At 54.0% G+C, this 12692-nt stretch overlaps 1 protein-coding gene across 2 annotated transcripts in view; it reads left to right on the forward strand.

The window, feature by feature from the left end:
- Positions 1-12692, forward strand: part of Dpp6 (dipeptidyl peptidase like 6) — a 734784-nt gene that overhangs the window by 313280 nt on the left and 408812 nt on the right. The window lies entirely within an intron of this gene.

Consider the following 12692-nt stretch of genomic DNA (forward strand, 5'->3'; position numbering starts at 1 on the left):
TGACGTTGGCTCGGAACCTGGATGAGTTTGCAGCCCCCACCTCCAACACACACATGCATGAGCTCTGCCTGAGCCCAGTGCAGCTCTCTGAGCTGGAGGGGCCTTGCAGTCCTTAAGCACTGGTTGGCTCTGGGACCTTTCACTTGCCCATCAGTGCCCAGCATTAAACAGGGCCAGTGTGGGTCTGAGAAGGAGGCCTGTAAGCCTGCATCTGCCCCCAAGCACTGGCCAGAGGCAGCTTAGCCAGGTTCTTTTTATTGCAAAAAAGAAAAATGTCTTCAAGTTATTTGGATAAAACACTGTGTTAAGGATACAGCCCCCTGGAAATGAGAACTGGGAAGCCGCCAGGCCCCAAGGCCCCTGAGTCCAGCTGGCCGCTCACCGTCTCCCTCACAGCAGAGCTCCCTCCCTTCCTTGCTTCTTCCTCTTACCAGTGGGTTTCATTCACACTTTCTTCTTTCTGAGTCTGTCATGCACATGGCCTCATTGGAGCTGCCTGGGCTTCTCCCAGCCGGGACTCTCCCGTGGTCCTTTTCTTTGTGGCTTCCTTCTGCTCCCCATAGACTCTGGGTTTCCGAAGCTCAAGGTCTTGGAGGAGAGGGAGACTGGCGTGATCTGTGTCTTCAGACTGTCTGCACACTGCCTCAACCACCCGGGGCCTTGCTCTTGTCCTAAGAGGGGGTGGTGAAGGTGGGTTACCATCCAGATCAGCCCAGTGATGGACAGGTGAGGCATTTCGGTGGACACCCCAGGGAAGACTCCAATGCCCCAGTGCGGATGAGACTCCAATGCCCCAGTGCGGATGGGACTCCAATGCCCCAGTGCATTTGAGACTCCAATGCCCCAGTGCGGATGGGACTCCAATGCCCCAGTGCAGATGGGACTCCAGTGCCCCAGTGCATTTGAGACTCCAATGCCCCCTTGCAGATGAGACTCCAATGCCCCAGTGCATTTGAGACTCCAATGCCCCAGTGAGGATGAGACTCCGATGCCCCAGTGCGGATGAGTGCTTGGCTGCAGGCCTTTCAGAGGAAGAGCAGGGTCCATCCGCATCAGGAGACAGGGCTTCTCCTAAAGGCAGATGAGCAGAGTGCTGAAAGGGAGCAGTCCTGAATCTAGAAAGGGCTTCCTGACAGTGTCCAGCAAGTGCCCTGGCAGCTCAGCGGATTTGGTCAATTGAGGGATCCGTATGCTGACTGCATTTCTTATCATGGCTTTATGAAGGGCACCAACCACAGATGATAACGACCTAAGTGTTACTTTAAAGCCTCCATGAAGATACTCAACACTGGAGCCTTACTGGCCGCTCACACGTTGTACAATATCGACTGCCCTTCTCCACCGGTCATCCTACTCAGGGTGGGCTTTCTGGAGTGTCCAAAGGCCCAGGTGTGGAAGATTTGATCCCCAGTGCAGCAGAGTTTAGAGGTGGGGCTGTTGGTCACTAGGTGAGTCATAAGGATCTGACACCATCGGTGGCGGAATCCATGGGAAGATTCCTAATTTGATGGCATTACTGGAAGGAGGTGGAAACCACAGGAGGTGGAGCCCAGTTGCAGGAGGTGGGTCACTGGGGGCACACCATGCATACCTACCCTCAGTCCCTTCCCCCTTCTGTCTCTTCTGCTTAGTGGCTACTCAGCTTTCCTCTGCTCAGCCCCTCTGCCATGATGTTCTGCCTCCCCTCAGTCAGTGGAGCTGTAGAGCCACCTAAGAACCCAAACCTCTGAAATTGCCAGCCAAGATAAATCTTTCCTCCAGTAAGCTGTTTTTCTCAGGTGTTTTGTCACAGCAATGAAACCTGACTAACACACTAATTCTCTATGGGCTTCCATCTCACATCTTTCTGAGATGTGGCTCAAGCCAGGCTAGCTCCCCTGCAGTGCCAATTTCAACACAAGTGTGGTCCTTGTTGGCATTTGGCTGAGCCTCTGTATAAAGCGATGTACCTAACTGTGGTACTTATGTTGCTCCTCCATTGCATGAGAACCCTAGGCTGCCTAGGGTTGGTAGCATATTTTATAAATGGATTTGTTCCAAGGGATGTTGGTGAGTGTTCGAACCAGAGGCTACGGAAGATGTTGTCTCTGATGTCAGCTCAAGCTCTGGTGGAGAAGCCGAGGAATTGGAGAACAAAAGGCTTCTTGGGCCTGTGGTCAGGTGCCATGTCTTTTGACTTCCTGGGGAACTTAGCATGGGGCTTCCTAGCGTTTCACTGGTGCACTTGTTTTACAAAAGTTCCACAAAGTGGTGCGTTAGGGAGGGCTATAGAACATCGATATTTGTTATTTTATTTTACTTCCTTAATGCTAAGTGATACAAGTGAAAGGAAAACTTAATTTGCAAGGTAAATCTCATTTTATTTATTAGAATGGCAGCTCTCCCCGCTGGTTGTGTGTGTCCCCTACTAAGCAGTCATCTTTTCTGGTTCTTGGGGGGCTGGTGGAGGTTCTGCCTTCTCATTCCATATCTCACTCATTATTTCATATAGGATATATTCTTTTTAATCACTAGGCTGGCTCCAGCCATTGGGACTTACACCCCATTCTAATTTTTAGCAAATGAGACTTTTAAAAAGTGTAAGTCGTATGTAACTCACGCCAGCCTGTGGCTGATGGTGTGTCTTCCTGTGGGTTTCACCCGGGCTTTCCAACATGGGAGACGGCTGCCTCTTTTTCTTCTTTTTTACTTTCTCCTTTGGAAGTGGCCGTCTTGGTGCCGGCCCTGTGATCCCAGGGGTCTGAGGCTGTGAAGCCCTGGGTTCTAAAGATCCAGAGCTCATGTAAAGGAGACCAGAGTGGGGGTCGCGGGCTGAGCTGAAACAGGGCTGGGGGATGGAACCCCAGGTTCTTGTGGGGCCGCACCTCCCAACGACTTCACGTTGGCCATAGCAGGGGCCTCTCCCAGCACAGCCTGAGAACACCTGGCTGAGTTGGTCTAGCCGACATCCTCCTTCTGCTGATTTTATTTCTAATCTCCCAGGTGGCTGCATGAGTGTCTCTGGCTCCCCGTGGCCTCTCTCAGTCATTCGTGAACTGTGGCCGTTCGGCGCTGTGCCGCGGGTCTGATTCCCTTCCCTGGTATGTGCTGTCTGGCTCAGTCCAGCGACCCCGAGTCCCCTCCCGTTGTTGCTGGGTTATTCTCTGTGTGCTGAGCCCTGGGGATGAGGAGATGAAAAGACGCCCAAGGAGAGCTCCTCGTGGTGGTGAGCAGGGCCAGGTTGGTGCTAGTGACATGTTCCATGGGAGACCTCATTTCTGTCGTTTAATCCTGACAGCGCTCTCCGGGCTGTCCACTGCCGTGCTCCTTAATGGGGTCTGAAAACCAGACCCCGAAGCTGGCACTAGCCAGCCACTGAGCGGACCTGGGACTTGCCAACAAGAAGTTCCTCTGACTGCCAAGCTCTCTTCTTCCTGGAGGGTCTCACCGTGGGTCCATGAAGCCAGCCAGAGACCCACAGGGCCGAGGGTAGGAGCTGACATTTGAACTGGGCATTAAACATGGGAAGGAGCTCTCCAGAGAGGAGGGGCTGGGCCTGGAGCTGGAGCTAGTGCCTGGCAGGGAAGACCCGGTCTCTGGGTCACCCTGGTGAAGTGCTTTTGCTTAATGCCTTCTTGAAGAAAACGCTAAGTGCTTTAGATTTCCATTGCTTTTATGTGTCTCCAATTTTAAGTGGCCCATTTGAACATCATTTAAACATTCACTTACACTAATTTCCCAAACCAAATCAGATGCACTTTGCAAAGCTGGACAGCAGGAACTGTTGACTGATTGTTCTCAGAGAATGTCCTGCCCGTGACCGTTTATTGATTTATTCTGAGGTTTGGAGACATTGGACGTTCAGTGTTCTCTGTGTGGGGAGTGAACCCCTTCCTGACCCCCACTCCTACTGTCCAAAAGTCAGGGGGCTGAGGCCCAGACCAGAGGAGGCTTCAGAGGGCTTCTCTGGAACCTTGGTCCCAAAATGCCATGGGACCCAGAGAGGCAGTGGGAACCTCTGGGCCTCCCCCATGACATTTATCCCAGACAAAGTGACAGTCTTTTCTGCAGCTGGCACCAAATAGGGCTGAGCGAACGGTCCCAGAAATCTCAACTGGAGTCATTAAAACTAATAAGCAAGGCATCGTCACGCTACTGTCACCAATGACATCTGGCAGCAGGAGGTGCCAAGGAGGAGCGTGTAGGGCAGCCACGAGCAGGCTGCCTGGGAGCCCGTCGCCCTGGTCTGCCCAGGTGTGCAAGGTGTGATTGTTCAGGGTGGACATGCAAAGCAGGAACGTGAAGGAAGTAGTGCTGTTTTGGGCTAAAACATGAGAATTTTAAAATGAGGTCTTGAAAACATTCCAACACCAGTACTGCAGGTGGTGCTCACAGTCGCATGGTGGCAGCCGTCCAGAGTGGGGATGTCACACAGGTTGAGGTGGCTGTAAACCCCTGTTGCACAATACCACATTTTGGAACATCGATCCAGCCGGAGGGCAATTCAGGGGGCACCCACTATGAAGGGTGTGGTGTTGGCAGAGTGGAGGGCTGGACTCAGCCAGGGAAGCCTCCGAGCCCTTTATCCAAGCACACAGCGGGGGGGGGGGGGGCGGGCAGACCATCCCCTCCCTCTGAGCCCAATCTGTAAATACAGAATCAGGAAACCTCCGTCCAGGGGGTTAAGTGAGATAGGACAGGTGGTGAGGCCCCGCTATAGCGACTCTCAGTACATTCTATTTTGACTTTTATTTTGACTTTCTCTACTGGTTTAGCCAGTTTTGTTTTTGTTGTTGTTGTTGTTTCACTGCTGTGCCCAGAGGACCTTCACGATTTTAAAGGAGGAAAATTTTATTTGGGGCTCACAGTTTCAGAGGTCTCAGTCCATAGATGGCGGATTCTACTTCTCTGGCCCAGGGTGAGGCAGAACAGCATGTCAGAGGGGTGACCTGCTTCTTCCAGCCATGCTGCTGCCCATAGTGGCCACCCAGCTGATCCCTGCAGGGACTGGTTAGGACTGGTTAGGACTGGTTAGGACTGGTTAGGTTAAAGTCCTCATAACCCTCTGAACTTTCTTGCACGCGTGAGCTGGGGCGGGGGGCACCTCACATCAGACCCTAACACCTGCTCTCATTACAGCTAAGGAAACAGCCTGGAGGTGCAAAGGCCCAGCACAGGACCGTCCCGCCCACCCTCTTTCCCTCTCTTCCTTGTCCCCTCCCCCGCTCCTCCTCCGCCCTTCCCATGGCTTCCCTCATGAGCTACTCTTCATCCCTCCCGCCATCAGCACAGGTCATGTTATGTTTCCAGGGCACTTTCTGTTTGCATTTTTGTGAAACACATTTTATACGATTATATATTTGTACTTGCCAAGTGGCTGGGTTGATGACGGTGTGCGTATACCCTTCCCTAGATCCACTTAGCTCCTCCTTGGGTCCTTGAGCTGAGATCCACCAGGATCTGCGTGTGCACATAATCTGTCCCTTCCACCCTCTGCTAGGAGCTGCTTGGGGTGTCGCCAATCTGTCCTCCCGTGACTCCAGTGGGGATGGCACCCGGCAGCCTCACCCCATGTCCCATGGACTACTCCTGGGACTTCCTCGGGCAGGACTGAAAGGCGTCAGGGTTCCGTTTCCCTCTCCTGTTAGCTGAGGCTGAGAGCAGGCTCCCCGGCGTGGCTTGTGGAGCTGCTGACGCCCTGCAGTTTCTCAGTAAGGGCAGGGTGACGGGTCTCAGCAGTGGCTGTATCGCCCACACCGAGGCCAGCAGGAGCGCCAGCCCCAGCTGCAGGACCACGAAGACATATGCTGTGGCTTCCAGCCACAGGGGACTCTTTCCCTGTGAAGGCTTGAGGCCAGGAGAGAGAAGCCGCGGGCTGGAAAGTACCTTTGAGGCCTGGAGTCCCCACACATGTACTTGTTGATAGGAACATTTTGAAGCCCTTACTCTCAGTGGTAGGTGTTATGGACTGGCAAACCATCTGAATGCTTCACTATTTTCCCAATCATTGTTGGTATTCTCCAAATCCACAGGAGATTCCCGCTTCCTAGGCACCAACCCTGTTCCCTGAGACGTCAGGGTGTTTGGAGGGGATGCTGCGGGCTTGCACTTAGCCACGGAAGAAGGCTTATCAATCTGGTCGCAGCCCAGCGTAGACACGAGCTGCCTGCTGACACGCAGTGGTCAAGGGACTGTCTTCGTTAGTATAGATGGTTTCGTACCCGAGGGGCTTGTCTGCTGGGTTGTTAGAAAAATGCCTTAAGTTTTTTGTTTTGTTTTGTTTAGTTTTTGTTTTCTCTGTCGTCTTTCCTTTTGGAGGTCTGAGGGAGAACACTCTGCCTTGATACTGGAAGTTTCTTTTCCTGTTGAATTTGCAGTCCCGAAGGCGCTGACACACTTTAGTTGTAACAGAGCCCCTCTGGCCCAGGATGGGTAACTTTGTCTGCAAGGAGCCAGGTGGTGAATATTTCGCACTCTACGGGGCCTCACATCCTTTGTCTCTGTCCCACCTCTGCCTTGGAGTCGTGCAAAAGCAGCAGCGGACGGCAGCTCTGTGAATGGCCATGGCTGCCTTCCAGAACAACGTCAGCTACCAACAGGACTGGGGCTGGTCTGGGCCAAGGCCGTGGTCTGCGGGGCAGTGTTCTAATGATGCACGCCCACCGGCTACGTCGGGAACACAGCATGAATTTGGCAGGTCACATAAGGCAGCCCAGCTCCGTTTCTTCCCAGAATGACCCGCCATCCTTTCAGAACCCCTGAACACGCCTGCTGGGAAAGTGGGGGGAAGACAAGGAACTGAACTGCAGAGCACCAGCTCCGTCGAGCCTTCCAGGACCTGAAGCAGCAGCCACCTCCACGGGACTCAAGCTTGTGTCTCCTTCCTGTAAATGACATCCAGAGGGGACAGGTCCAGGGATGCTGTGGCTGCGCTTCCTCAAGGTGCTCAGGCGCCTTCTCTTGTCCCCCATGAACCCCAAGCATGCTGGGTGGGGAGGAGAGAGGGGGAGAGGGACGGATTTGGCTACAGACTCCTCTTCCTGCAGCCTGTCATGTTGGTTGTGCATGTCAACTCACCAGGCCATGGTACCGCGTTTCAGGTCCAGCACCCGTTGAGATGTTGTGTTAAGAGCAAGTATTGTTTAAACCTGTGGATCTTGAGGAGAGTAGATCTCTTTCCACCAGGGGGGTGGAAGTCCTCCATCAGGTTGAAGGACTTCATAGAAGACAGAGGATGCCCAAGGAGGGAGGAATTCTGCAACAGGTGTGTGAGCCATTGCTTGGCCACCAGCCAACCCATCAGTCCCCTTGTCTCCCTCCCTCTCCTTCTCATACGCGTGTCCTTTGGCTGTTTCTCTGGAGAGCCCTGACCCCCACAGTCCAGTCATCAGAGAGAGCTCCAGTGCGGGCCCCTCCGGGCTCAGGGTGGGGGACAGTGGCATGTCCCTTACTCATAACACGGTCCCATTATGGAGCAGCAAGGATCTGGGTGTTGAGGTCCGCGGCAGGCTGTACAGAGGGGGTGCCCACGAGCTTACTGCCCCTCCATGCTCTGCTTATTTTTCTTACAGTGAACAATTTCAAAATGAAGGAACCCCCCGCCCCATCAACTGGGCGTGGTGCTCTGGCCTTTCCACTTCTAGTTCAAGAGATTCACCACTGGGCGGGCCTGGCTGGGCAGCAGAGGGCTGCCTGGCCTGCAGAAGCCCTGGTTCCTCCCCAGCACCTCAGGAAAACAGAGACTTGCCACTGATGCTCTTAAACAGCGAAGCACCACTCCTCCCTCCACCAGCAAGTGGACTGAGCCCGGACACGGGGGCAGCTCCAGCGACTTCTAGGGCTCCCCAGAAACTCCCAGCAGCCACTCCCCTGGGTCCACCCCCGGCCAAGGCCAGAGCCTGCTGCCTTCTGCTGCTTTCCTGCCCTCCCGTCTCCCAGACTCCTCCCTGGTGCTGCCTCTGTCCGGCGGCCCATGTTCATCACCTGGGTGTGCAGCCCTTAAGTAGGGCTGCCAAGGTCAGGCCAAAGCGGCCTCCACGTGCAAAGGGTAGCTCCTCTGGTAGAGCTCCGGCTTCCAGACAGGTCAGTTTGGGAACCTCAGCCACTTCCCATCCCCCTGGGGAATTTCCAGTGGGCTCTTTTTTCCCAACTTGTTTCTTTGGGCTCTGGCATGACTCCTCTGGTAATCCTGCCTTGCCACCCCACACTTTTTATTTTCAGGGAATTATAAGTGGGTGTAGCTTCTCTTGCAGATGGTGGGTGCTAAAACTTCAGACTTCAGAGATGGTACCCTACAGACATGCTGATCTCTACCTGATCGTACCCTACAGTTGTGCTGATCTCTACCTTACTGCAGATCCCCTGGCTTGCCTGCTGCTCAGAGGAGTATTGCTGTCTGGACAAAATAGGTGCTCAATGCATGCTTACTGATTAAGTGATGCTTAAGCAAAGTTCTTGCAGCTGATAGGCTGCTTGGGCAGGCGAGGGAATCAGAGGAGACATAGCTTCAAGCAGCAGAGGGACCCCAGTGTGCACGTTTGCCAACAGACCTGATTAGCTGTGCCCGTACCGACAACTCTGGTCAGACACACTGAGTTGGCAGCAGGTGCAGTCTGTGTTGGCCAGCCAATGAGATGGCCTATGCACCTGTGGAGGACTGGATGTGGCCAGTCCCTCTGTAAGGCCCCGCACAGGTGTCCTAGCATCCTGATAGAACTGGTCAGATGTGCTGGTGTGAGCGGGAGGTGAGAGGCCAGTGGAGGGCTGGTGGAGTCTCCTGAAGGCAGATGGCCAGCCCCAAGCCTGCTGGCTCCAGGTACCCAGGCCAGTGAGCACAGCCATGGGCTGTCATGGCCACAGGCCCTACGTAGTCCTGGCCACTTGCTCTGTATGTTTCACACTGCTCTGAAAGTCCTTCCCTGAAGAAAGGAAGTGCCTCTATTCACAAACACAGGAGCCTCTCCATCAAGTCGGCCTCCTCCTGGACACAGAGGGGTCCCCTGGGTCTCAACAAGTCCCTCTGGGCCACCTGTTCTTTAGCAGAAGCTGGTCAGTCAGGCTGGGGCCAGGAGCCTCACTCTTTCTTTCTTTCTTTTAAACTTTTTTAGTTGTAGTTGAACAAAATACCTTTATTTTATTTATTTTTATGTGGCGCTGCGGATCGGACCCAGGGCCTCCCACGTGAGAGGCAAGCGCTCTGCCACTGAGTCACGGCCAAGCCTGAGTCTCACTCTCATTGAGAACTTGGGAATGAGTCTCCCGCCAGGCACTTGGGAAGTGTTGGCACAAACACAGGAAGAGTCTGTGTGTGTGCACGCGTGTGCAAAAGGACTTTGATTAAATAACTGGATGTCAACGCCAACTCTGCCACCAGCGACTGACATCAGGAGCTCGGAAGAGTTCCTTGCTCATTGCAAGCCTCAGTTTCCTCACAGTGAAATAGGGCTGGGAACAATTATTATGAGGTTTTGTGACTTCCAAATAGTCACACGTGGAGTTCTAACCCCAGGACCTCAGAATGTGGCTGTATGTGGAGACAGAGCTTCTATAGAGGAAATCAAGTTGAAATGAGGTCATCGAGTGGTCACTAATCCCTTCTGACTGGTATCCCTAAAGAAAAGGAGGTCAGGACACAGGGGGATGACCACATGAGGACCCAGCAGGAAGAGGCCATCTACAAGCCAGGGGGAGAACTCAATTTCAGGTCCAGCTCCAGAATTTGGAGAGAATAAATTTCTGTAGTCCCAGCTGCCCCATGTGTGGGACTTTGATATGGTATAGCTCAAGGGGATGGACACAAGATTTTGAAGGATGAGCTAGGGTAAGATACATGACGACCTCAGGCCATTCTGTGCACAGACTGGGTAAATGCTTGTACTGTTGTATATTCTAGTATTCAGGCATCTTGTGTAGTGCCATATGGTGGTTTAGGGCCTGGACTGCTGAGATTCAAATTTGGGTTCAGCTACATAACTCTGCATGACCTTGGGTTTCAAATCGAATTCTCTAAATATCAACCTCTGTGTAAACTGGGGGAATAGCAGTGGCTGCCTCGTAGAGCTGCTGGGGGCACAAGGTCAGGAGGGGACAGAGTGCCCGGCACTGGCAGATGGCCATTCTTGCTGTTGTCATTGAGAACACCAAGCACCCACCCCGTCGCTAAGCCTGCACATGCCAGGTGCACGTTCTAGGCCCCTCCTCTGCGCAGGGCGCTGGGAAGGGCGTGCCGAGGACGCCTGCTCCTCTGTGCCGCACTCCTGCACCTACCAGAGAGGCCCTGCATTGTCCTCCTGCAGTCCACAGGCACTGCAGACATGGTATTGCTATGTGCTGCTTTCCACCGTAGCTCCTGTCTTTCCCTTTGGTCACACCACCCTGGGGCACGTCCTAGACTGGCCGGTCTTTAACCTTCCTTCTGACTGAGGACTTCGAGGTGATAGTGTTGATAACGCCCAGGAGAAGGTAGTTGTGACCTCCAAGAAGAGGAGGGACCATGCATTCATGGTAATATGCAGACACCTCCAGCTCGAGAGGACGAATCAAGTACGATTCGAGGGATGCTGACTGATTTTAAAACACGAGCCAAAGCAGTCCTTTCCGTCCTGGCGACAAGAGCACTTGCCCTGACGTCCACCTCCTGGCAGTTGGACAGCCCGGCAGCAGGGTGTGCTATCTGTCGCTCAGTGCTGCACACAGACTTCTGGGACTCACTGGCCTTCACAGTGGGCTGTGGGTCCTGAGGGTCAGCAAGTCCCCGTCCCCGCCCAGGCCCAACGGGCCTACACATTCTTCCTTCCCTGGAGGCTGACATTTTAGGAGCCTGCGACAGGTGCAGTATTTGCCCTCGGTGCCTGGCTTATCTCACAGAGTGTGACATCCTCCCGCTTCATCCAGGTGGTCGAGGATGGCAGGCTCCCCTGACCTTTTGCCCTTAAAAGCAAAATCAACCATGTAGAAAAGTTGGCTGCTGGGGACCCGCTGCCAGAAAGTCCAGTGGGAAGGTTCTGAGTGGCCCTTCCTGGCCTGGCCGTCCACCACTCACATCTCACACTTTTCCTCCTGATGGCTCTAGATGACAGAATGTGGGGGAGCCGGGGACAGGGTCTGGCCAGGCCAACTTCCATGAGATCTGAGGCCAGGAGGACATTCCAGTGGAATGCCATGTGTAGTTTCACAGATGTCAGTGAACATCCATGTTAGAGGTCAAATATTTTCAGCTCTTCACTGGGAAGTAAAATGGGAAGAGTCTGAAGGGGTTTCATCTGCTCCTCGCTGTACACAGCTGAGGATCCCTGGGGTGCCACCTCTCGGTTTAGCTGGAGGTCCCTGGGAACAGTGGAGGGAGAGGCCACAGGTCCCTTCACATCGGCACCTGTCCAGCCTCTCTCATCCCTGTCCTCAGACGTCACTCCTCATCCTCAGAGGACGACAGAGTTGACTGGGTTGTCCACCCATGGTCGCTCACCATGCCTCCCACCCGGGGGGAAGAGGAATCTCTGGGGACAGAGCGGTGCTGAGCCTGAGACTGTGAAGCTGTGTCATGAGGCAGGGGCTGCTGCTCTCCCTGTGACGGAGGCTGTAGCCACCGCGGAAGCTCAGAGCCCTGCAGGAGAAACCCGAGCCCTCCCTGTGTGGCAAGAGTTTCTGCGGGGATTTCCTCTCCTGCTCCTGGCTGAGCCGTGCAAGCCACCAGCTTCCCCTGGAATCTGTGCCAAGTGAACCCTCAGAGTCGAACAAGTGCAGCCTGCATGGAGACGGCTATCTGCCCTCGACGATTTGGATGCATCTGTCAACTCCAAAGGACACAATGCCTTGGATTTTGCCATGTTGTCTGTTTTTGTGAAAGACTTGGGGTGCACTGGGAAGGAGCTGAACTATGGGAAGGAAAAAACAGGGAAACCAATCTATTTGCTGGTCTCTGCAGAGATTCAAAGAGCAGGATGATTCAGGCCCTGGCCAAAGCACTTGATTGTTGTTCAGAGTATGTATTAGTGACCAGTATGGAGATGGGCAGCCTCTTCCCATCACCGACACACCAGGAGCTGGCTGGGTGGATGGAGAGGTGCCTGACCAGGAGGTCCAGTATTAGCAGAGGTCCAGGGCACACCCGAGCACGCCCACAGGGGGAGTGGAGGGCCACAAGATAATCTACCTGCAAACTATTGGCTCTTCATGCATCCCTTAGAGTTCCCCCTCTGTGCTTTTCTCCTCTGCTCACTGAAGGTGTCACTCAGGTGTAGGCAGCAGAGTCCAGGTGTGGCAGGAGCCCCTGGTCAGTCCAAGATGGAGGCCCCAGCATCAGCTGGCATGCAGTTCTGTCTCCTGCTCTGAGCTCAGGGTGCAGCCGGGAGCCCAGTGTCCTCCAAGGTCGCTGCACAGACCGGGCCTTTTCCTTTCTTGTCTCTTTTAAGGGCCAGGAGAGACAGCCTGAAGTCTAGGCTAATCTTCTAGGAGAAATAGAGACTCTAAAGATGGAACATAAGTTTTCTGGATTGTAAGGAAAACACAGGCCAAGGATCACAGCAGCCAGCCTTCCTGCAAAACCCACTGGGCCAACAGGGAGGACCCCTCCCTGGTAAACACCCCTTCCTCCTCAAAAGCACCAGCCACTTTGCAGCAGGAAAAAACAAAGCCAGTCCCTCTGTGCCCCACTGTGCCCCCGCCCAGGTGGGAGCTGTCCTGGGCGCTCCTTGGCCCAGGCTTAGCCTGTCGCG

Source organism: Marmota monax, unplaced genomic scaffold, assembly GCF_021218885.2.
Source record: "Marmota monax isolate L192 unplaced genomic scaffold, Marmota_monax_Labrador192_F-V1.1 WCK01_AAM20220418_F8-fsc00226, whole genome shotgun sequence".
Taxonomy (NCBI): Eukaryota; Metazoa; Chordata; class Mammalia; order Rodentia; family Sciuridae; genus Marmota; species Marmota monax.